This window comes from Pleurodeles waltl, chromosome 8 (assembly GCF_031143425.1).
Source record: "Pleurodeles waltl isolate 20211129_DDA chromosome 8, aPleWal1.hap1.20221129, whole genome shotgun sequence".
Lineage (NCBI taxonomy): Eukaryota > Metazoa > Chordata > Amphibia > Caudata > Salamandridae > Pleurodeles > Pleurodeles waltl.
Window position 1 is genome coordinate 1,301,043,186 of NC_090447.1, and position 24,594 is coordinate 1,301,067,779.

At 42.0% G+C, this 24,594-nt stretch overlaps 1 protein-coding gene across 3 annotated transcripts in view; it reads left to right on the forward strand.

The window, feature by feature from the left end:
- Nucleotides 1–24,594, forward strand: part of LATS2 (large tumor suppressor kinase 2) — a 141,650-nt gene that overhangs the window by 69,819 nt on the left and 47,237 nt on the right. The gene's annotated exons all lie outside the window — the stretch shown is intronic.

The window sequence follows — 24,594 nt, forward strand, 5'->3', positions numbered from 1 at the left end:
CCAGGTTTTTATAACGGGCCACGAATAAGAGCTCTGGATTTGAGGCTGGAGGCAGTGTGAGTTTTTCATAATGCCTATTAATGAGTCAAAATGGTGTTCGGAATACATGGTCATCCAATTCTTGGCCTCTCTGCAAAGTGCACAGAGCAAAAGCCATGTATACCACTTGCAGTTGTGATTCCATGCAATTGTGTGTGAAGGAGGTGCACAGTTTCCAAAATATTGACAAGGTGAATTTAAAAGAAAATGCAGTCCTTACAGGTGAGTGTGTGCGTTGTGTTTTGGAGGTGGTCAAGTGAAGGATAGGCAAGGAAGTACGTGCAGCAGTGCTTAATTTGTGCTGGTCATTTCCAGGGCTGAGCACCGGCACTTGTTTTTGAGGGCCGGCGGTTAGTCTTCTGCCTCAAGCATTTACTGAGAGCAAAAGACACGTTTGGGAAAGACTGAGGAAAACAAAAAAGAAAAAGCGTCACATGAGAGAAAGCAAAAAGCACCAGCTGTGAGCTGAAGGGACAGAGAGTGGTTTTAAATGAATTGAAGAGGCCTGAGATGGCTTCAGGATTACGCTGCCTCAGTATTTTGTGCTTGCACATTTAATTGCAGAAGCCGCGTGTTTCAGAGGAGAGCTTTGGGCACCGGCACCTTTTTATTTACAAATTAAGCACTGACGTGCAGGAGTGAGTGAAAAGTGTGCTGACTAGGAAACAGATGAGGAGTAAGAAATGCAGATGGATGATTTCAGAAAGATGTGGAGAGACAGAACGCACATCTAACATACACTGAAGAGGAAAGCGGTGTGAAAGGAAAATAAATGAGTGATTGAGACACGACCACTACTCTTTCCACAGACCTTAGTAATTTTTAATTTACAGTATCATAACTTTAGAAATGAAACCTTTTCAAAGTAAATTATTTATAACATTCAGTTATTTCCTGTGATTCCCAGGATGTTGAGCCCAGGCCGGGATTTAATCCTGGTTCCCTATGTTATATGGTCAGCATTTGTAGCTTCTCCGCCACATGGCCTCCAGCGAAATCTCGGCTCATTTTGGGCTTGAGGCTCAAGGAGAATCTCGAGCTGAGCCAGACCCAGCATATGGCTCAATCTATCAGTGGCTCACCCAACTCTAGGCACCCATGGCCATAAGGTTCATTTCATATTCACCTGAGTAAATGGAACATCTGCACACAATTGGCCACAATGGCCCAACACAGTGATTTACAAGAGCAAATTCAACATCCTGATTCATAGAATAAGTTATATGCAAAACTTTCTCCAACCCCCAGACTTCCAGGAGCAAGGCCCAACAGGCCTTGTATTCCAGCCAGCATTTCCTCAGTGGGCTGGAACTCTTGAAGGCCGGTTTTGAACACCCAGGGCTGCTCCTGGTGCCTCTCACTTTCCACCTGAGCTTCATTGCAACATGCACAGGGGAGCCATCAAGAGAGAAAGAGAAAGAGGGAGAAAAAAGAGTTGATTAGAAAGAAAATGATCAAAGATGGAGAGGAGTGAGAGGAGAAAAGCAGAGCGTGAGAATGGATGGATGGAAAAAGAGCAATAGCGGCAGGAGAAAAAGGGAGCATTTTTGCCAGGACTGCTTTGGGATTCCCCTTCTGGCCCTGTCCAGGAGTATTTGTTGGTTTCTTTATGATTCCCATAAATGTTGGAAATATGTTGCCTATGTAGGAGTATTACTACAGGAACACATTTATAGGTTTTTTCACAAGCCCTCTGTGAGTTAAGTGCACAGGCTGATATAGTGCAAACAAATTCTACCCATTTATCCTCTCTCAAGAAAACCAGAAGTCTCACCTCATACAACTCTTAAGATCTGGTTTCATGACCATGGTGAAGGCCAAGTCCTTGGTCCAAGTGTTATCTGTATCTCCTCCTCTATGCCGGAAGAAAGAGAAAAAATCTGCTGGCAGAGACAGAGGAGAAAGGGATTGGGAGCAGGGTGGTATTGCGAAGGCAGTGAGTGGGCAGTGACAGAGGATGAACCTTGTCTCTGCCTAGGCTTGAGCTAGGTATCAGGCCAGGATAATGCCTGCGAACTAAGAAAGCACAGCTCTAGTTAACCTCATAACAGAGTGGCATTGCACATCTTTTTTATTACCTGGACCAGAGGGATGATATATATTATTAAACTGGTGTCCCAGTTATGCAACCCAGATACAATTTTTAAAATCTTTTGAGTTGTATCCCACATGCATCCCTCAAAAGAGACTGCCCTTAACCTGTGACCTATGTCATTGCTCTACAATACCCTGTTGTTTGATGGCAGCAATTGATATATTAAATAAGCGGAAAACCAGCACCCCATTCCTCGATAATAATAAAGTTAATAAGGTAATAAGAGGCCAGTCAGTCAGTCAAAATACTTTATTTCGATAAATAAATATCATAAAAAGGCATAAAAAAAGTACAATCAAATATTACAGGCAATCAACAATTCATATTATCTACAAAATTTAAAAGGGGGGTCAGTAAAGTAAAACCTCCTAAAAACATCATTTAACGTGAAACATTAATATTCTCCCAGATTCACAGAAATTACATTTCCTATAAAAAATTAATTAATCACTCAATTCATTCCAATAAAATAATCGGATTGATGGCGAACTTCTTTTTCTTAACCCTAACAGCTCCCACTAAAAAACTAGCAACATGGAACATAATCCTAAGGGTCTGCAATAACTGTAAGAACAAGAGGGCAGGCTTAACCTGTATAAACCCCTCCTCCTTTAAAATTGGGAACAAATATTTCTTTCTTAAGGCCGCGTAATGGTCACAGAATAATAGAAAATGCATTGTATTCTGGATCGAAAAATTATCACAATTACACGGCGTTCCTTTTTCCGGAGGAGACCAGGTTTGAAAGTGGCCAAGAGTTAGATGGATCAGGTTAAACCGAAAGCGTGTGAGTAGAAACCGGTGAAAAGGTTGATTTACAATAGACAAATATAATTCAGGGCCCACATAGGTACTCAAAATGATACTGGCCCGCACCAATGGTTTCTCATATTCGACTTGTTCTCTTTCTAAATATAACAGATCTTTCATCATGCTTTTAATCAGACCAATATCTTTAACAGTTATTGATTCTGGGGAATAAAAAAGATCCGATCTCCCTAACCTAGCAAAACAATTTTTGATATAAACTAGCCACGCTATTTTATTTACTTTATCCAGCTGCAGGCAATCTTTTAAAATGGAGTGGTTGAGCGGAATTTCTTGATTCAGCCAGATCTTTAGCCAGGCTAGAACGGGGGCCAGTTTGATCAAGTCTGAAATGTAGCCCACACCCAATTCAGTATGGACAATGTGTGTGGAAGTAGACTGGGGAAGAGAGAGAACCGATCTTAGAAATTTATTTTCCGTGATCTGTATACTTTCCATAGAGCAATAGCCCCATATCGCACTTCCATACGTTGCTATTGCAAGGCATTTTGCTTCATAAATTTTTAGCAAACTAACAATTGGCCTCGCCCGAGTTTATTCATAAAACCCCGAAGAGCAGAAGACGACTTTACAAGGGCAACATTTCTATTTTTTATCTGGGGGCCCCAGGAGCCTTTCTCATCGAAAGTGATCCCTAAGTATGGAAATATTGCTACTCTACACAATTCTTGCCTCCCACAAGTAAAAATTTTGGGGCGTTTATTTTTATTACCCTTACCCATAATCATAATCTGGGACTTTTTAACGTTGATCTTTAAATCCAGGGAAGTCATAAAAACCTCAAAGGCGTCCAATAATCGTTGAAGACCAACACCAGTACAAGAGAGCAGGACAGCATCGTCCGCGTATAGGAGGACCGGAATACCAAGTTCTCCTATCCGAGGGGTGTCCTGGGTAGCATCTTTTAATGTGGATTCCAGGGCATTTATATAAATAGTAAAAAGGAGGGGAGCCAGAATGCACCCCTGCCTGACTCCCCTTTCTGAGTTAAAGTGGCTAGTGCATCGCCCCGCAGTAGTAACTCTAACAGAAGCTGTTAGGTCAGTATGTAAATCTACTAAGAGGTTAACAAGAGCCTTGTCCAGTCCCATGTTAAGTAAGATTTTCCATAATTTAGATCGATTTACAAGATCAAAGGCTGACGAGAGGTCCATGAACCCCAGATACATGGAACCCTCCTTCCCTTCGTGTATTTCTCTATTAATAAATACACATTCAAACCTTGATCTATAGTACTCCTTTTAGGTCTAAAACCATACTGCACATCTGCTAGGACCCCTTTCTCTGTTAACCAATCGTTCAATTTATTTAAAATAACTCGACCTAAAATTTTCACTGAGGAATCAATCAGTGAAATCGGCCTGTAACAAGATGGGTCTTGCCTATTACCCTTTTTAAACACTGGTATAATTATAGATTTCTTCCAGGAAGACGGGATTTTATCAAATGCAAGATTATTAAAAACCTTGCATAATACCTTAGACCAAAATTTTGGAAAACTTTTAAAAACGTCCCCAGGTACCCCATCTGGGCCTGGGGCTTTGTTTTTTGTGGTTAGGTCTATAGCCCTTTCAACATCTGCAACTGCAAAAATAACTGCATCCTTGTCAGGGAAGATTACCCCAACATCATCTGCTAAAATTCCACCAGGAGGACCAGTATTAGAGTATATCTGACTAAAGTGTTTTATCCAGCCCTCATCTGGAATGTTTGCCTCTAAAGGAGTATTAGTTTCATCAGAAAAAAAGGGCTGATTTATTATTTTCCAGAATAAACCACTGTTTTTTAGGGTATCTGGATCCAAGAGTTGAGCCAAGGCGTTATCTTTCAGAGTCCTTTTCCTCTCTAGAATAGTTTTTTTATACAATTTCCTAGCATTTACTATTTTTGATCGATCTTTAGGAATAGTTTTTAATGCCTTAAGTAGTACACCATGTGCTTTAGAGCATTCCTTATCAAACCATCTATTGCCCTCTAGCGCCTTCTGGCTAGGTTTAGCCTGAAGACTACGATTAATTTCTAAGCAAATTTGATCAAATGCTACTATAACCTCCTTAGGATCTGGATTTTCCGCTAGACATATAGAGATTTCATCCTCCACTTTAGATAAGACCTCCTGGAAAAAAGTTTCAGGGACTATTTTTGTCCACTTCAACCTACGATTCTGGTCTTTAACTTTAAGGTTCAAGCCCCCACTCTCTGCGACTAATTTGAGAGAAATCAGTTCAGTGTTCTTAAAAACAAGTACAACAGGATTATGATCACTAAAAACTGACACCTCAGTACAATAATCTAAAACACTATTTAATAAAAAAGAAGACAAAAAAATATAATCTATAATAGTACCATTTTCTTTGCCCTTAAACGTAGGGGACCTACTATTCCCATCTCCACAGCCAGACTCATATAAATTCCATTTAGCGAGGAAAAGCTCAAGATAATCCCCCTGCCTGGTATGTTCTGGATGAGCAGTTGAGGAAAAGGGAGGGCCTTCCTCATCCCTCCTAATACATGGTAGGGTACATGGATGTATGTTAAAGTCCCCAAGTAATATTAACTCAAATGTATTAACATTTATACTATAGACTGACAAAAATGTATCCAAGTCATCCAGGTTTTGACTGGTGCAATCATTAGCATGCGAATTATAAAAATTTATAAAAAGGATCTTACCCTTATCCTGGGTGGAAAGCTCAACAATTAAACAATTTATTGAGCCCGAGGGGCATTGAGTTAAGGTACCTTTCATATCCAGTTTGAAAAGGCTTAATAGTCCCCCCTTAGGTCTTCCTGCCACACTATTTGTAGCTGGAATGCAAAAATGACAAAAGCCATCTAAAGAAAAGCTATTCGTTTGATCCCAGGTCTCTTGTAAGGCAATGAAGTCAAAGGATTTTAGTGTCCTTTCCCATTCGGCTATCCCAGACTTGCTCTTTAAACCAGCAATATTCCATGTAGCAATCTTGATGGACGATGCTGAAGACTGGGAAGAAATTCCCATGACGTTTGGCAGTCAATCATTTTCCTCCATAGAAGATAAAGCAGCATACTGATTGTGGAGAGGTAAAGTGTTAACGGTCTGCCTGTAAGACAACTGATGATGACTTGGCTCCCCCCTAATTTGAGACCGGGACATATTCACAAATACATTCGGGGTACAGGCATCCATACCTCTTCCGTTCTCATTTGAACATTGCCCTTGCACATACAACGAGCGACATTGAGTATTGGCCCCATGATTATAAAAGAAGCCAAGAGGTCTAGCAAGAACCGCATTTTCTAGAGTTGGCAAAATTGCAGCTCTCAGAAGCACTGTTGCCACGTGTTGTGGGTGTTTAAAATGTATAATAATACAGTCTCCACCTCTATTTTTAGGGCCATTGCCAATCCAGCTACTCTGCGGGTAAATAAAATGTCATTTGCAAGGGCACAAGGAAATCCACAGTTCTTATTCAACCAAGCAAGCGTCTTGTTTTTAAGAGCAGGATACGTTTCTACCCCAGAACCATTCAAGCACAAGTCAACCTCTGGGACATTTGTTAAAACCACAGTATATGGTGCACATTCTGGCGGGAGATTAATAGAATTATGTCGCCTAGTTATACTTCTTCTGTCAATGGCTGTCCCTCTTATAGTGTCCTGAGTACTCCTTTGTATTGATCGTGGTTGACTAAATGTATTTTGTGCACTAGCCGATGCTACTGGCGATGTGGACGAGGATGAGGCGGTCGGCACACTTACAGTCGGTGGGGCCTGGACAATAGCCCCCAAGCCCTCCACCCTATTACTGACTATAGAGTGTATAACTGAACCCACTGGGCGGTTATCCATAGAGCCTATTGAGTCTAAGTGGGTAATCGGAGGAACAGTGGACCGAGTCAGACAAGATTCTACAAGGCCTTCCAGTCTAGTAACCCTAAGAAGCACTAATTCTACCTTGGCCACCAGGGGGCTGATCAGTACTTCCAATTTAGATTCAAGGATTGTAACCAGAAGATCAATTTGACTTGAGTGCAGACTAGTCCCCTCAATAATATTGGTGGGCTCAGGGACATTTCCCCTATTGGTTGCTGTTGGGCCAGTTTTTTTGGCTTCCGGCACCCTGCTTTCTTGACCGGCCCCTTCCTACAGGCACGTACCGCTCTCCTAGTGGGAGATTGAATAAGAGGAGACCTTGATGGTAATGTCCGATCCTGTACTTGAATAGGTTCGGAACAACAAACCTGCTCTACCACAGAAACATCAATATTTAAATCGTGCTCATTGTTGGAAATAGTCGAGACACTCTGAGACATTGATGTAGAGGGTAAGCACTGCCTTATGGGAGATGTTTCTGGACTAACCCTACTTAATGATGATCTCCTATCTTTGTTAATTTTACTAACTACCTTAAAAAGATAGTTATCCAAGGTCTTTGAGTCATTATTTGTAGCCATTTTAGAGGACCTCAGTTTGGACATGATGGAAACAGCGGACAAGGCGGGCCTCTGGGCGATTTGTAGGCGCCTCCTGGCGCTGGCACCAGGAGCAACGCGCCGGCGCTAAGGCTACCGGGAGTAAAAGTCCCGGGGCGGCGACGCGGGAGATGGTACTTGCTGGCGCGGTAATGGCAGCCCTGGACTCTTGGTGGTGGCGATGGCAGTGACGGCAAGGGTGGCGTGGTTCAGGTAGTTCAAAACAGCTTACACCAAGAATGATAGAAAGGTCAAAAGTTTTTGAAACATCATAGCTTTTTAGAAAGTTCTCACCACGTCTTAACCCCAAATAATTAATTACCAAGAGCAGGCCCCGTTTGGGGTTGCAGGAGCAGACGAGGAGGCGGCCAGGCGGCCAGGCGGGACACACGGGGGTCAACGGATCCCTCTACACGCCCGGGGGGGACCCTGCGGCGAACGGCTCTCGGAGGCTCTCGGAGGAGCCTAGGATGGGAAGCCCCAGTGCTCAGAACCAGCGGGGGGGGAGTGTGGGGGCCCGCAGGAGATGACGCAAGCAAGAAGATGGTAGAGGCCTCAAGAAGATGGTAGAGGCCAATAAGAGGCAGTTTAAACATAATCTGAACATGCACATAGACAATGAAATCACATTCAGTGCTCATGGCTCACCTGAATATTTATAAATAATATTGTTGAGTTCAGTGTGTGTTGTTGCCAATAGGTGTGGAGCCTATCAAGTTGGGAATATCATTTTAAACTGGTTAATTTGTAAAATAATAAATGCTGGGGCCAAAGTTTTGCTCAGAAGTCCGCGGCCGGCACTACAAATATCGCGGAAGCTGAATACCAAGGCTGTGTAGTATTGAGTCCTCCTCATGTCTCTTTTATCCACCACCAGACACTGCCTGCCCCATTATCTCACTCCTAAATGTTCTTTTTCATGTCTGCTTTATCCCTTAATCGCTGGTTTTCCATATCTCTCTTTCTCTTTCTTTCCCCTTTTGTGTTTTACTCTTTCTTGCTCTAGATGAAAGTCTTATCAGGAAAATCAAGTCCTGGTCCCCAAAAAGTAAGTGCCAGTGGGCCCCACCTCCAACCACCGGCTCAAATTAAGTACTGTCATCATACCTTAAAATCATAGCCAAAAGACTGAGGACAAAAATATTAACCTGTAAGTATATAGAGATTTTTTATACCCAACTCCACATCTTTGTCCTTGACAATACATATATCTTCAGGATACACAGGTGTGGAGTTAAAAACAGTAAATCTGTGCTTTCCTATACGCACTTACCTTTCCATATTTTGGTCCTTGATATTTTGGACACTATTATGAGATATCACAGTATTCCTCTACTTTAGAGCTAAACTACAACGAAAATTAACAGCATTTAGCAAAATCCAAACTCAGTTGGAAAATCACCATGACAAACTTTGTGTCTATAAAAAGCAATTGGTCTTTTAATTCTTCATTGAAAGCTCAGCACTCAGCTTTCTGTAAGCACAGCATGCTGACTTCTCTCAGGTTGGGAGGTGCAGTGCCTAATTAAAACTATACAACTTTGAAATAATGAAAGTTCACTCCATATTGGCGGGGCACCATGTTTACTGCGCTTTCCTCTGATAACCTGATACCATCTGTAAGTATTAGTCTTGGCTTGCTTTCATTGAACCAACTAAGTGAATACACCTGATAAAAGTGATTCGAAACCTAAAAACCCAGGAATTTTAACATGGTGTCTTGACTGCAAGGAGCGAGGTGGGAACACTAGTCCACAGCGATATCTGCAATTAACCTATGCATCAGTCAACGTGTGAAAGCCCTCAGTCGGCTTGAGAGTTTAGTTTGGCTGCCCCTGACAAATAAATACCTCACATTGAGTTTTGTTAATGCTTTCCGTTGTTTGTATCTGATCAAAGATTGAATGTTTGCTCTTTTGTGAACATATACTTTTCGGTCAATTCTTGCTTCATGTACTGATTTATTCAGCACGTGTTAGTTCACCAATTACAAGAGACGTTTCAGGTGCTGAACACAAAGGGAGCTTCATGTGTTGGAGTGTTTGTCTGCAGTACACCATCAAAACACCAACAAATGAATTATGCCTTTTAAAAAATGGCAGCATTTACTTTTTTTCAGGGTTATTTTGCTATAGTACTGATGTGTCAACATTTCGAAGCCTTTTGGAGATAGCTAACACCCCTAGGAAAGCATAGCTGAGCCTAATAAAGCAATGAAATGGAATGGTACCCCGAGGATTTCCTATTTGGTTAAGATCGTTGGCTCGAACATTTGCATCTTTCTCTTTATTTCAGTCTCACAATGATACATACTGTACGTTTTGCAGTTTGCAAGCGGAAAGTAAAATAAAAAGTTGTTTCTTTCACATAGCTCAGTGGACGTCCACATGTGAGTGGGTTTGTAGTGTTACTGGCTCTGACCCATCCCGTTTATAGGTCTGACATTAGCCTTTGCCTTTTTATTATACTAAAATCATGTATCTAACATGCTCACTTAAAAGGGCTCTCAGCCAGCCCTCTTCATTCATTGGTCTGCTGTTGTGTCATTCACATTTGTGTTCCCCTTACTACAGCATGGGGCATTAAGTAAGCCCACTTCACTCATTGGCTAACTTCACTGTGACTGACGCCATTCTTCTCTTTCACAAGTGCATATAAAATAGTTTCCCTAAATGCTGGGAATTACTAATGTAGTGTCTGCCTTTCGAGACCAAACAATAGTTTTGTTTTCAGCCATTTTTTTAATCTTGGCAAAGTCGTGGCAGCTCCTCTAATAAAGTTTTACAGAGACCATTGCAAAACAAAACAAACATAACAAATTTGCCAGTTAACCCCAGTCCTATTGGCTATGACAGTGCTTGTTCTAAGGTGGATATGTGTTGAAACAGGAAAATGCACATCTTCCTTGATAGTCGCAAAAAATAGCAGTTAGTGTTACCAAATAACGCTCACGTTTACTGACAGTACCAGGAGGTCTTTCATCGTTTTGGCTGATAAACCACCAATCACTTAAGTTTTTTCCCTGCGGTAAGCTCTGCATACGACGAAAACACGACTAAATAGATGAACTATGACTGGCACAAACCGCAAGGATGTATATAGCATACAAAAGAAGGAATGTGTTCCTTGCTGGTATTCATTTACACAGCGTGGTAATGTATCCCAGCTGTAGCATGCAAGCATGCCATCTCAGGACCAAGACAAGCATGGGAGGAATGCAGCTACACACAGAATAACAGTGAGGTGGCACCATGCAGCTCCCTCACACACATTATTCACATGCTTTGAAGGCACAGTTTCTTCAGTCATGAAGACAAGCTCTGCAGTAGCACAGAAGGATTTCACTGCACTGCTGGTAAATATTATTTTGTTTGTATAAAACCCTATACGTTTCAGAATCAGGTTAACGATAGTACAGTGTGGATGGTCACATGCCACTATTGTGGTGCAGCGTGGGCCCTGTTTGCTGCTTGGAGCCTTTGCTGATCTGCATTACCTCTTTTCACAAGAGATGCTCATTACTTTGCATATCTGGTCTATAAGAAGTGGTGTGTTGAGTGCTTCTGGAATGCTAAGACCAGCTGAGCTGAAAGCTTTTGGAATGTGAAGACCGGTGACATATAGTTAAAATATGACCCCTCCAGCACAGTTTCCCCATTTGAATGACACATCGCAAAAAGTAAGGAACCTGAGATCCCATGGGACACAGGTTTGTCGATCGCACATCAAATTAACATGGTCCGCATTGGCATGAATATACAGTTAAACACACTTATGAAAAAAACTCCCACAAAAGAAACCTACCTCTGAGTGGAGCTGAAGGGCAGTGGGTAGTCTGGATTATTGCAATATAAACTACACAGGTCTCCAATAAAAGACAGTCTGTAAACAGAAGCAAACATCCCAATTATACCTACAGTTGTAGAAAGATGACCACACTAACCTAAGCTTAAATGCACTCTACTAGCTCCTGGCAAAGTTAAGGGTAAAAATACAGATCATCTGCAGCATCTTGTTGAAATATTGTAATGAATGACTGACCTGTCTTGACAATTTGGAACCTTACTATACCCCAAAAGTATCTTACTATTGGCCATCATTAAACTTAGCGAACAACAATTCTTCAAACAACTGAACCATGGCGGTAGATCAATGAGTGCTCAGTGTCCCACAGTCTGGAACTTCTTGTATCCCATCAGAGAGCAGAACCAAATCAGATCCACTTCAGAAAAATAATCTGCCAAAGAATGGTGCCAGAATAGGAGATACACCACATATCTAGCTCAGACAAGACCTACCTTTATTTATTTTTTCAGTATCCGGATCTCATTGCTCCTTTGGACTCTGTAGGGGGCCATAAACCAGAATTGTAAAACTCTAAAAATAAGCAGATAAATACATTGAATTCAAATGCCTACCAATCATAAATCTAGCAGCAGACTGGTAACATACATGTGAGACAGGAGATCTGGACATTCTATCCCTTGCTGTTGTATGAGCCACAGTTTTGAAAGCTATTGATTAGAGAAGAGCTTAATGTAAAGTCGCAATGAATCATTGCAAGCCTCGTAATCCTGCCCCCCAGTAATAAGGCGCTAGCAGTGCCATAACAACTTGTCACCAGAATAAACAGTCTTGTCTTGAGTCATGCACTTCCCATACACTGTTCGAGCAAAAGCTGCTTGGACCAGAAATATATTTTAGGGCACATTTCAAGAACCTACATCCAAAAACAGGATGTGCAAAAGCGGTATTCCCCGTCTGGAGAAGCACAGGCGTAGACCTACACCAGGGGTAATGGAGTGCCATTGCGGGTAAGGATTTTCTGACTCAGGAGCCAAGGTGAAAACCAAAAAAGCTCTAGTTTCTCTTGCACCTACACTGATCTACTGATTTGTAATCTTTCTAGTCAACACACTGCCACATAATTATCTTGTTAGTGTTGTGACTGCCAGTCTTGTCATCACCTTGATGAGAGCTCAGAAAATTGAAAATGGGGATTTGTTTTACTCCAAGTAATTAGAGCAGGTTCAACGGTGCAGAGGAATGGGCAGTGTATTTTATAACTAAGGAGCCACCACCGAGAACCAAAGGGTGGGCTCCATTTTTTCAGTGGTATCATAGCCAACGAAATGTGTTCCACGAAACACTATCCCAGCCAATGTTCGTATGGGCCCCTGTTGAACTTAATCTCTGGGACATTATTGAAATAATATCCAAATCTATTTCCATATCTATGTAGATGATGGTGCATCTCATTCTAATTCCATCTTCCCAAAAATCGAGAGGTCATTGAGGGTGAATTGACTTTAGGTAAATGCATGAAAAGTGAAGTTATTATTTTCAGCTCCAAACAACCACAGCACGAGTACTCCTGATAGGAACCTCATCTCTGTCTCGAGCATGGCTTAAATAATCAACTCAGTGTCATGCCACATATCCGTGCCTTTAAGAATGAATCCTATCTTCAGCTTTGTTGACAATATTGTATCTTATTACGTATCTCTGACATGGACTGTATGTGATAGCTGGGACATCCATCAGTACCAAACCTGATTACTGTAACAGACTTTGGAGCAACATTGAACAAGCTTCAGTTCAAAATGGTGCCAAGATAACAAAAATGCAATGGTGTCTCAGCGGCTCAACAAGAGCTGCACCGGCACCCAGTGGAACATGTACAGGGTTCAGATTCCATGATATGGTTCATTAGTGCCTTTTGGTCTACCTTTGTCTTAAAATGCATCTCTGTGTCCTCGACAGATTACTTTGATTTGCCAATTGAGGTGCTCTATCGAGAATTAAATTGAAGTCCACTAGGATTGGAAAAATACGTTTCAAGTTCACAGCCCGAGGCATGATAATAATATACTTGCAAATTTCTGTAGGGGGCTAAAATATCTTATGTTCAGTTAAGTCCTTTTCTTTTCACTACCTTCCTTCTGTTTTTTTATCTTATCACATGGGGACAGTGAAACCATCAGTTTTACAGTACACTCTCTTAATTTCCTTCCTTTTCATGTTTGCATTAGGTTGAGGGAGCTGACCTTACTTTCTTAGATTGGTTTGTGCAGAGTTAATTGTTAGATAAGGTAAAGCCAACTTGGCATGTAAGCATAGTGGGTGGGTTCTTAAAATAGAGGCTGATCCTGAAAGTCAGCCAGAAGAAATTGTTTCCATTGAGTGAGATGTGAACTCGTGGATTCAGTTTGGCATTTAACAAAATTGAAGAGTTCTGTTGTTTTTGCATGCATGTGGTTGATTTTAGGGGGTGGCTAAGGCATGAGCAATTGCAGAACTCTGTATGATTGTTACTCAGTGTGTTGACCAGCAGCTTTTAGTCTTTCTTGGTCAGAGGTGAGCAGGTGGACCCCATGAAGGGTCAAAAATGAAAAGCTGTCAGTATTCACCAGATTCTCAATTTATTTGTGTATCAATAGTTCACCGTTTAGAATGATGCCAAGATTGCTGGTTGCTGTACGGGGATGGACAACATTTCTTCTGTCTCCTAATTCTTATATTTCCCCTGCCTGCTTAATTATTAAGATACTCACCAACATTAATTCCTGGACATCTATATTCTTTGCCCCAGCCTCTGGGGGAAGTTTGAAAGGCATGCGTTTAGGAAAACCTTTGAAAACAGCTTCCAAACATATGTGTTTTGTCAACAAAATATACAATTTCTTCCTCAGGTCCAGTCTGTATTCTTTACAAGCATTGCAGAGGCTGCCAATAGCTCTTGATTATTTAAAATTGATATGGTCAGAAGGTGGAGCTAGATGATGTATTTTCACCAGCAAGACATTTTCTGATGGCTATATCTTCCCACAGATTCCTCTCATTACGAATATCATCAAGGTACCAGACTGAATCAGGAAACGTTTTCATCAAAATTAGCTTTCACTCTCCAACATCATGAGTTGGCACAATGCATCCCAAGTTGTGACTTCGCCCTCTGGGATGTAATGATATTTGAGTGTATAAGACAGTAAGATAATGTATCAATCAGAAACGTTACAAGAGGAAGTAACTTTTTCTTCTGGTGGACCAATCTTTCTTCGGGAGGTTGGAAGGAGTAGTGTTGATTAATGAAGAAAATCATACAACGTATACCTGGCAAACTATCCGTCACTGAGTGCATGGGCGTCCGGAGAGGGTGCCCCCTCCCCCGGATTCAGTTTCAGCTTGGTGTGCAGGCTCACAGTGCAGGGTAGCACTACGGCCACCGTAGTGTTACGCTGCCTCTGGATGGATGATGTTAAAATTATGTCCCCCCACCCCGGGAAAACATTTCTGCGGACGCCCACGACTGAGTGCTTGATTTATGAGTCAGTACTGGTTAGCACAAGTGTGCTAGTATGAGCAGATGGCCACCCGAAAGGTGTCACCTACCCAGATGCCGTTGGTGGAAGGTGTAGGGCAGACAAGGCCCTGGTAGTTGGGTATGATTGCTAGCCTGAGGTTCTTTTGTAGCCAAGGCATAATAGATATTAATGCAGAGGAAGTCCCATCGCTAAAAGGTGTGCTTGCTCACTGCTTTACCCTTCTCGGCATCTGCAAAGCCTACATTGAGCTGATCATCCACTATGCCCTACCCTGACAGAGTATATATTAGAGACTGCATGCCTTGAATCCAGTCTATGCAACCACTGCTCTTCCTTGGTGGGATGAGGAAGGGAAAGATAATGGAAGAGTAATGGGCTGGCCTAGGTGAAAAGTAGATGCCAATTTTGGAAGAATGTGAAGTGTAGGAGTGCAGAACCAGTTTCCTGGATAGAATACCGTAAACGAGATCTAACCGAGAAGGAAGATCAAGTTGCATGGGAACGAGGCTGGAGTGTTAGAATAGTTTGATTCTGATCAGCAAGTTCCCCAGCACTGCAAAGGGGGTCTACATTCCGAAAGCACTAAAAATCCTTCCCAATAAATACACAAGCGCTATACAAAACCACGTAACATAACGCTGGTAGGTGTGCTTCATGAGGGATCAGAGTAAGTAATCCCTCACGGAGTGAGTGTGCATGCTGCAGGAACCGCATAGTGCTCAATTTGGAGCCCAGAGCTCAGACATGGACAATGGGTCGTTTTTTATACCCTTTAAAGTTAATGAAGGACAGCAGTGGGAACATATAGGTTGATCTGGAGTTATCCAAGAGCTGCACTATTAGTTAATTGGGAATTTTTCTCTTTTGTGCTTTATCAGTGTTTTGCTCCACTGCCAATCCAAAAAGGATTGTCGATAGTTTTAAAATGTATTGGAGGCATGTCCCTGAAGAACAAGTGCCTTGAAAATCCGAAATGCATTGGATGATCAAATTTATGACCGAATTGAACTCCACAGATATCCATGGGTTGCAGCGTAATTGATTAAAAAAATAAACCTACATAGAAAAACATCGGAATATTTGACATGAATGTGTCCTGTACAAAAATCTACTATACTAAGTAGACTCATGACACAGGGCTTTCAATAAAAAACCTAAAACAATGGTGCACTGCAGCGTCGCGTGACTTCTGCCAAGGGGAGGTGGACTTTATGAATGGACAAGCAACACATTCGTTTCCCGAAAGGAATCCAGCGGCGAAGCATGAAATGCTAAAGGAACTGCTGCGCCCTGCCGCCATTGTGATGTGGCTTCCTGCAACATTAGTGGCATTCCTGGCCATCTGATCCCTAGCTCACGGTGTGTGCAACTCACCAGCATTCACGTTTGGCAGTGACATGATGCTCGTGCTGTTTCATTTTTGGGGAGCAGAACTTGGAGGTGAAGGTACAGGCACAAGGGGGCTGTGTCAGGGAGGGACTGAGAACCCACAGCAGCTCAGGCACATCTTGTCAGAACATTCCCCATAGGGTGCATAGCGAGCAAGCCTGACCACTACATTGGGGCTCGGGGGAGGTTATCCGTCCAAGAACATTCAGAAACAATGGCAAAAACGGTGCATTTTCTGCACACATTTTTCATTATATTAATTTAATTGTGTTCGTTTTTAAAGCGTAGTAAATAATGCCCGTACAATGCACCAGGATATGCCAATCTTTATTGGGGGCTCTCCAATGATTCCCTCACCATCACCCTTTAACAGTGCCTCTCTGATATGTATTTCATTTGTTTTATAGCGCCTCTCTTAGCAGCGTAGAGTGTTGGAACACTTTACATCACACACACATACAGCGACAATTAATGTGTGTAAATCAGCGCAGAGAAAATGTTACATAAGACAAAGGGGACTAGAAGGTGTAGGATTCACGTCATCAATACTGGTATGCATTTTTTAAGAGTGCTTGGTCTTGGGAAGCATAAACTCAGGATTCAGAATGTAACACAGAGGTTAGGGTTGACTTTACTAATAACAATTTATTTCTCCCCAAACAAACCCTTTTAAGCAAAATTAGGAGACTCAAAGACTAGGAAAAACATACCTTTCTAGCCTGTACCGTGCAGTTTGCATGCAGCCGCTTGATGGCAGTTCATAGCTCACTATGATAGATTATGATTGTAACTTATGAACTGCACAGTAACAAAAGGATCAGCATTATCCCTCTGAGCCATGCACACAAAATACTATTCTGTGATCTGCATATTACACTTTGCACCAGACATATTAACCCTCTGCACTACCTTAGATGAGTCACAAACTGTCACTAGACAAACTTTTTATTGTTGCCTGAAAACTGTTGAATTTTCAAGGAACTCTGTAGTGCTTTTAAAACTTGTATACTGCTACAAAACCAGCCCACGGTAAAAAAATGCCGCCCTACCCTTCCAGCCTCCCGGGGAAACGCCCGATGCCCGGTACGGCCAGTCCGCCTTTGGGCTCTGAAGGTGGCTGGAGAACAGATGGGAAGGGTCATGAAGTAGAGAAGGGAGGTAACATTACATTGATTCTGTGGGTGAATAACACCGTGCTAGAAAAGAATCAAGCCCAGTTAGTGCTAAATTTGTGTTGGTGGTTGCAAGTGGTGGGCACTGTCACTAACCTTTTGCACAAATGGCCTGAATCAAAAAGGGTCTCCGCCACACGCGGCAGAGGCCCCACAGTTGTGGTAGGACCTCTGCAATGAGACCATGCAGTGTTAAAGTCCCACCAAGAGTGCAGGGCCCCTGCCTCGACTGCAGAGGCTCTTCGTTAATCAGGCCCCCAGACTTATTTTTCACCACCATCAGACTTGGTGTTAAGCACCTCTGGCATTCAGCTCCTAAATAAAAATGATGGGCCTCAGTTCTTTTTATTTTTAATTTTTTTAAGAGTTAACCACCAGGCAAAGTAATTCCACAGAAAAAACGTGGGTACATTTCTGTGGGTGAAGACAATTATACTGAAAAGGAATGGGGGGTTTCTGCTTGTTCAGGCAGTAATCAACGTGTATGGTATTATATGAAGCAGTCTCTTAATCTGATCTGGGAAGCATGATGTTTAGAAGACTTGCCTTGTCCGATACTGTGAATAAATAGTGAAAGGGATTAGAGTTAACTCACAGGGCCTATTCACACACTACATTTTATAGGATGTCTAAGTGTACTACAAGAGCTACTCACATGCTATAAAATGCTATTCACTAACATACCTGCAGATGTCTACGTCTCTGCCTGCTCTATCTTTTCCGTACAGAGATCGCTGCCATGACTAAGGAGATCTCTGTACATATACCTACGTTTTAATACTAAATGTGAGAGAGATGGTGAGAGTGACTGGAAAATTGGGAATACGTGTGAATAAAGGGGAGGGATTTATGGAGGACTAAGGAGGAGTTTAGGAGGGGACATATACCTACTCCCAAAAGAGTAAGGCCATTCCTATTCACAAACTGCACTCCTAAAGTTACTATGGTGAAAATGGACTCAAAACAGTCATAAATGTAGCTCAGCTCAGAACTAGAGTAAGTCCGGCACCACACTTGGCCATTCACAGGTACTACACAGCCTCCCAGAAAAAAAATAGAAGCAGGGACCTTAAAAACATAAAATAATTAAAATACATTTATATATAACTTTTAGTAATTTTATTGCATAATAAACACATATAAACATATTATAATACTTATAAACATTCTGCTTTAGGTGGATATTTTTAAAATAAAACTTTAAAAACATTTAATTTAATATAATATATTTAAATGAACTGAATAGTTATTTCTAAATTAAGCTAATGCGGTATCCGTTCTATTTTGTTACACACTTAAAATAAATATGTAAAATTAGTTTAAATCAATATTTGGCTGTAAGATTTTTTGCTAATGTTTCTCAAAGTTTCATTAATTTTTGTGTTAGCCCTATACTTTAAGATAAGGCGATCTCTGCCCCCACTGCAGAGATATCATGAATCATGTGCAGGGGTCCTTAGCTTGCACACTATTTGCCTCCAGAAAATACAGATTTTTATTTTGGGTCTATAAATTAGGGTTTTAATGCTACTGGGACAGTACGTCAATGAACAATCAATCAGATGTGTATGTTCAGGGTTTAATCCTGTGCGTAGTTATCACGACGGATGTGTGAGCTTTTGTAATAGGGCACAGGTGATATTGGTAAAACTGCTCAGACTTGTCATTCCTTTTAGTGGCCATGTCATTTTGTTCTGGCCATGCAGTCAGTGTGCCTCTTCTGAGGGTTGTACATGGGCCTGAGAGATCCCTAGTCATGCCATTGCAGGCATCCACAGTCACTCAATGCACCTGCCTGCTGGGGTCTCTGCCCCCCATTGAAATGGAGGCTGGGTATCCACCTCCGGTGAAAGAAAGACCACTGGTTTCAAACTTCCAGTCTGCCTTTCACCAGTGTGCTGCTCCTAGTGCGGGTGCAGGTGTATCTGTGCTAGAACCGGTGGATTTGTTGTGGTACAGCTTGCTGTCCCAATCTGCACCTGGCACACACACATAAGCTGCAATAGTGTGGCAGTTTGCCCTATCTGTTATGTGGCTCCTGGTATAGTTTGTGGATTTGAACGAGGGAGAGCACTAACAAGGGGTCCTGCGATGGGTGACAGCAGGCAAATAGGCACATTTTATTATAAGTGTTGAGTTAATGGGAAAGGGTTTAAAGAGGCCAGGTCATGTTATTTGTGACTTCCCCATGACTCCCGGTATGAACTGCAGCTCAATCAGACAAAAACGTATGCAAGGTAGAGAATTTGATGGGGACATACAAAACATAAAATTGAAAACGGGTAATTGTCAATTAGCTTGAGTGCTTTAAGTCGGGATTCCAAGTGACATAGACAACTTGAGCTTCAATCTTGTTGTTTATTTGCTATCATATAGAACACAACCATGTTATTTACAGATATCCATATATAATTCTATTTGTTCAGCACCCTAGCCCGGTATAGTCAAAATATTTAAAATGAATACATAAATTAACATAAAATGTATCAAAAAGTATTGTTTTCAAGACATTGTTACACTAGATCATACAGCAATTTTAGGCACAGAAGTCAGATATTAAGGCATAAATTACCCTCAAACCACATAAGATCCACACATTTTAGTCACCTCTGAAATCAGACCTACCCCTGTCACTCCTAGATAATGGCAATTTGTAGTTTGAAAATCCAGGAGAAAAAAAGACAGAAATTCCCAATTTCTTTCCACATTTTAATATTTCTTCTATTGCATAGAGAAATTATTACCCTTGACTTTTCATCTGAAAAGGATCCCAAGCAGAAACAAGCAGTGGCAAAGCCATTAGGCCTCGTCTATGCAAGAGCTATTGGATTTCCCAATATGTTTTAGCCATGTTGTACACCAGCATGTTTGCTGTTCAGCATGCCAAAAATTATTCGGGTAAGGGAGAGTGTACTGTAGTGTCACAAAGTTGAGTAGAGTGGAGTATTATGGAATGACGCAGAATGGTGTAGAGTAGAGTTGAGTGTTGTGGAATGTCCTCGAGGGAGTAGAGTGGGAGGGCATAGAGTGGAGTAGAGTTGAGTGGCGTAGAGTTTAGCAGAATTTCATAGAGTGGAATGCTATAGAGTGTCATGGAGTGGTGAAGAGCAGAGTGGATTGGTGCAGAGGGTGTTGCACTGAGTGGAGTAGAGTGTTGTAGACTAGAGTGGCATAGAGTGGAGTAGATTGTCATACAGTGGAGTGGCATAGGGTAGAGTAGTGTGGGAAAGTAGAATGGCATAGAGTAGAGAGAGTGTTATAGAGTTGAGTGGCATAGAGTTTCATAGAGTGGAGTGAAGTGGTGTGCAGTGGAGTAGAGCAGGGTAGTGTGTCACAGAATATAGTGGAGTAAAATGGCATGGAGTGGCATAGAGGGAGTTGCATAGAGTGTTGTAGAGTGGAGTAGTTCTGTAGAGTGGCACAAAGTGCAGTAGAGTGTTGTAGAGTGTAGTGGCACAAAGTGGAGCAGAATGTCATAGAGTGGCGTAGAGTTTGATGGAGTAGAGCATCATTGAGTATAGTGCTGTAGAATGGAGTAGAGTGCCTAGAGTGAAGTGGCATAAAGTATAGTGGTGCAGAGTAGATCGGCATTGAGTGCTGTGACATAGAGTATGTTGGTTTTGAGTAAAGTGCTGTAGAAGGCATTGCCTTAGAGTGCAGTGACATAACGTAGGGTGGCATAGAGTGCAGTAGTTTAGGGCAGAGTGGAGCAGAGGAGACTGCAGTGGTGTAGAGTGCAGTGGCGTAGAATAGATTGTTTCCGAGTAGACTGAAGTGGTGTAGAGTGGAGTGTTTCAGGGTATAGTAGAGTGGTGCAGGGCAGATTGCAGAGGTGTAAAGTAGAGTAGCATAGAATGTAGTGACACAGAATAGAGTGGTGTAGAGTGCAGTGGTCCAGAATAGATTAAAGTGATTTGGAGTGATGCAAAATGTAGTGACAGAGTGCAGTAGAGTGGCATAAAGTTGAGTGGTGCAGAGTAGAGTGCAGTGACACAGAGTGCAGCGGTGTAGAGTAGAGTGGTGCAGAGTAGAGTGGTGCAGAAAGCAGTGGCATAAAGTACAGTGGTGCAGAGTAGAATAGAGTGGCATAGAGTGCAATGATGTAAAGTGCAATGGCAGAGAGGGGCAAAGCATGCTGTGGCATAGAGTGCAGTGGCACAGAGTAGAGTGTCATTGAGTTCAGTGGCCGAGAGCACAGTCTTTCAGAGTAGAGTGTTATGGAGTACAGTGGCATAGAGTGGTTCAGTGAGCAGTGGCGTAGAGTAGAAAAGAGTGGCATAAAGTGCAGCGACATAGAGCACATTGGTGTAGTGTGTCATAGAGTGAATTGGCATAGAGCAGAATGACACATATTAGAGTGGAGCAGAGAGCAGTACCGTAGAGTACAGTGGTGCAGAGTGGAACAGTGTGGCTTAGTGTGTAGTGGCATAGAATGCAGTGACATAGAGTGTTGCAGAGTAGAGTATAGTGGTGTAGAGAGCAATGTTGCAGAGTAGATTGGCAGTGAGAGCAGTGGTGTAGAGTGCACTGGTTTTGAGTAAAGTTGTATAGAGTGCTCTGGCGTAGAGGGCAGTGATACAGAGTAGAGTGAAGTGGCACAGAATAGAGTGGAGTGGTGCAGAGTAGAGTCGCTTAGAGTGCAGAGTATATTAGAGTGGCATAAGGTTGAATGGCATGCAGTACACTGGCGTAGAGTGGAGTGGTACAGAGTAGAGTGCATTGGTATAGAGTGCAATGGCTTAGAGTGCAGCGTTGCAGAGTAGAGTGGTAGAGAGTGGAGTGGTGTAAAGTGCAATGTTGAAGAGTGCAGGGGGCATAGTAGAGTAGTATGGGGCAGAGTACATTGGCATAGAATAGAGTGGCGTAGAGTAGAGAGGTATAAAGTGGGGTGGTGTAGAGTGGAGTGGTGCGGAGTAGAGTGCAGTGGCACAGTGTGGAGTGGAGGGCATAGTGTAGAGTGGTGCAGAGTAGAGTGGAGCGGTGTAGAGTGTGGAAAAAATGCATGGTGTGGTAGCACACTGCCATTACAGACATCTTCAACTGAAATGGCGATTATATTTGTACAGACATACAGTTTTACTGAGAAAACTACACAGCGCACAAAGGATAATGTGTGGAACTGTCATCACCTAGTATATTGATTTGTTTTGATCCTGTTAAAATATTTTTCCCCCACACTTCAGAATTACCAAAAATGTGTTTCATTTGTGCATTTCTAATTCTACTATATTCTGAAAAATAAGCACAGCTCATTTACAGAAATATAAATGTTGTTTTGTGCTGGAAATAAAATGTAACATTGTACAGCCTTCCTCAAGCACTCCCTCAGTATCCAGCATGATTGTCCCATAAATCCCCCCACTTTGATTCAGAGAAAGAAATGTAAACACCAAGACCCTGGAAGACAGAGCCTGACATTACCTCTGTATTTGAATGCACAGCAGATAGGGCAAGGTAAGAACAAGATTTCAAGACCTGTTACAGAAATCCGGTCCTGATGGAAGAATTCAGTGAATAGGGTTTGGGCAAGGAAAGGGACAAACTCAAGCTAGACAGCCTACAACAAATGGAGCCAGCAAATAGAAAGCAAGCAAATGTGAGTACAAACTACCAAGCAAATGGTAAGCAGTGGGTGAAATGTATTCTTAGGGAAGCTTTCCGGATGTACCCAAGATGTCGTTAGCAAACCAGACAGGTGCACTGTCTGGTAGGCTTCGGCCTAAAAAATAATGTCATGGTTGTCGAAGTTTAAATTCCACTGGCGAGGTCCTTCCAAATGCAGAGTTTTGTCACTTAGTGATGTTACAATGTTACTGTACTTCACACAACTTCCAATCAGATTTGTGTACTGAAGGTTAAAATTTGTGATTTCCGCGCCACCATATAGTGGAAATAAAATCTCTCTCAGATTGTATGTATTACCTATTGTCAGAGTGGAAACTGTTGTCTGCATCCAACTTATATTTGGGTTCATAGAGTAAACCTCAACGAGAATGCTTAACAGTGAGCACATTCCGCTAAAATGTTATTTATAATTGTGTGTTCACCTATGATCGAAATGCAAACTTGTAAAGTAAAGGACAAGTGAAAAAGAGCCAGGTTGGTGGGAGGAGAAGAGGCAGTGACAAGCTGTATGGTTGAGAGACTAGAGCTACACTTTTTATTTGAAAAACAAGCGCAACTAACCAAGAAATATGTCAGGAACTGTTACGCCCTACCGCCATTGTGCATGGCTTCCTGTTTCATTATTTCTGGTGTCTCGGTCGCAAGTACGTTTCCCACTTGCAGTCTGTGAAAGGTCAGGTTTTGCGAACAATTTGGTAAACCGTTTCCTCCATTGTTGTTCAAAGGATGAACTGCCCTGTAATAACAAGCGGTACTTCTGCCTGCCAGCTAAACACACATATCACATGCACACACGAGCTGTGTCTCCCCAATGGGACATAGGAGCAGGTTTACAGGAAATATTTGGCATTGCACTAAACTGAAACCACTTCTAAGCATATGGCAGTCTCTATGCCTTTGATGTGTACATTTTAGTGAATGGCTCATAGCATGACCTACACAGCATGCATAGGGCATTTCTAAGTAAGATATAACCTGTTTGTGTTTATGTATGGCTTGGGTGGGCATTTGGTGGCCTGGTGCTTGTAGATCCAGTCTTTCTCCCACCAATTACTGCTATAAGTCAAAATGGGCAGTATCACATAAAGTGAGCACTGCAATTACTAATTTAGGACTGTCTCTGTCACTGTTTTGGCTTTCTGGTGTCTTTTGTAGTTAAAGAGCTGGAGCAACAATATCTTACCACCTTGGTACAACCAGTAGTAAATGGTTGCTGATCACTGGCACTTTAAAGGCACATGTTGCTTTTGGCTGAAAATGGAGCAGCATTTGTTGACATCTCTGAAGTAAACAAAAGAATGTAGCTCAACAATATACACAAAGCAATATAAAACTTAACAGGGCTCGGCGCAACAAAATGGTCTAAAAATAATGCAACTGAGCACCCACAATACAACACAACATCACACTGCAATAATGCAACACAAAACGTAGCAGCATAAATAAATAACAGAACAAATTACCACCACAACAAAAAGCTACACAAGAAATATGCATTCTTGTCACACATTACCGTATTCAGAAAACTACTTTCATGATACGGTGGTGACAGATGTTTGCACTAACCACTGCCTTACCAGCAAAAAAAATTGTGATCCGACCCCATGCTTTCACAAGCAGGTAGAGAGTGGTTAATGCATGTGGTCGTAACTTACATCTCCAAGAGA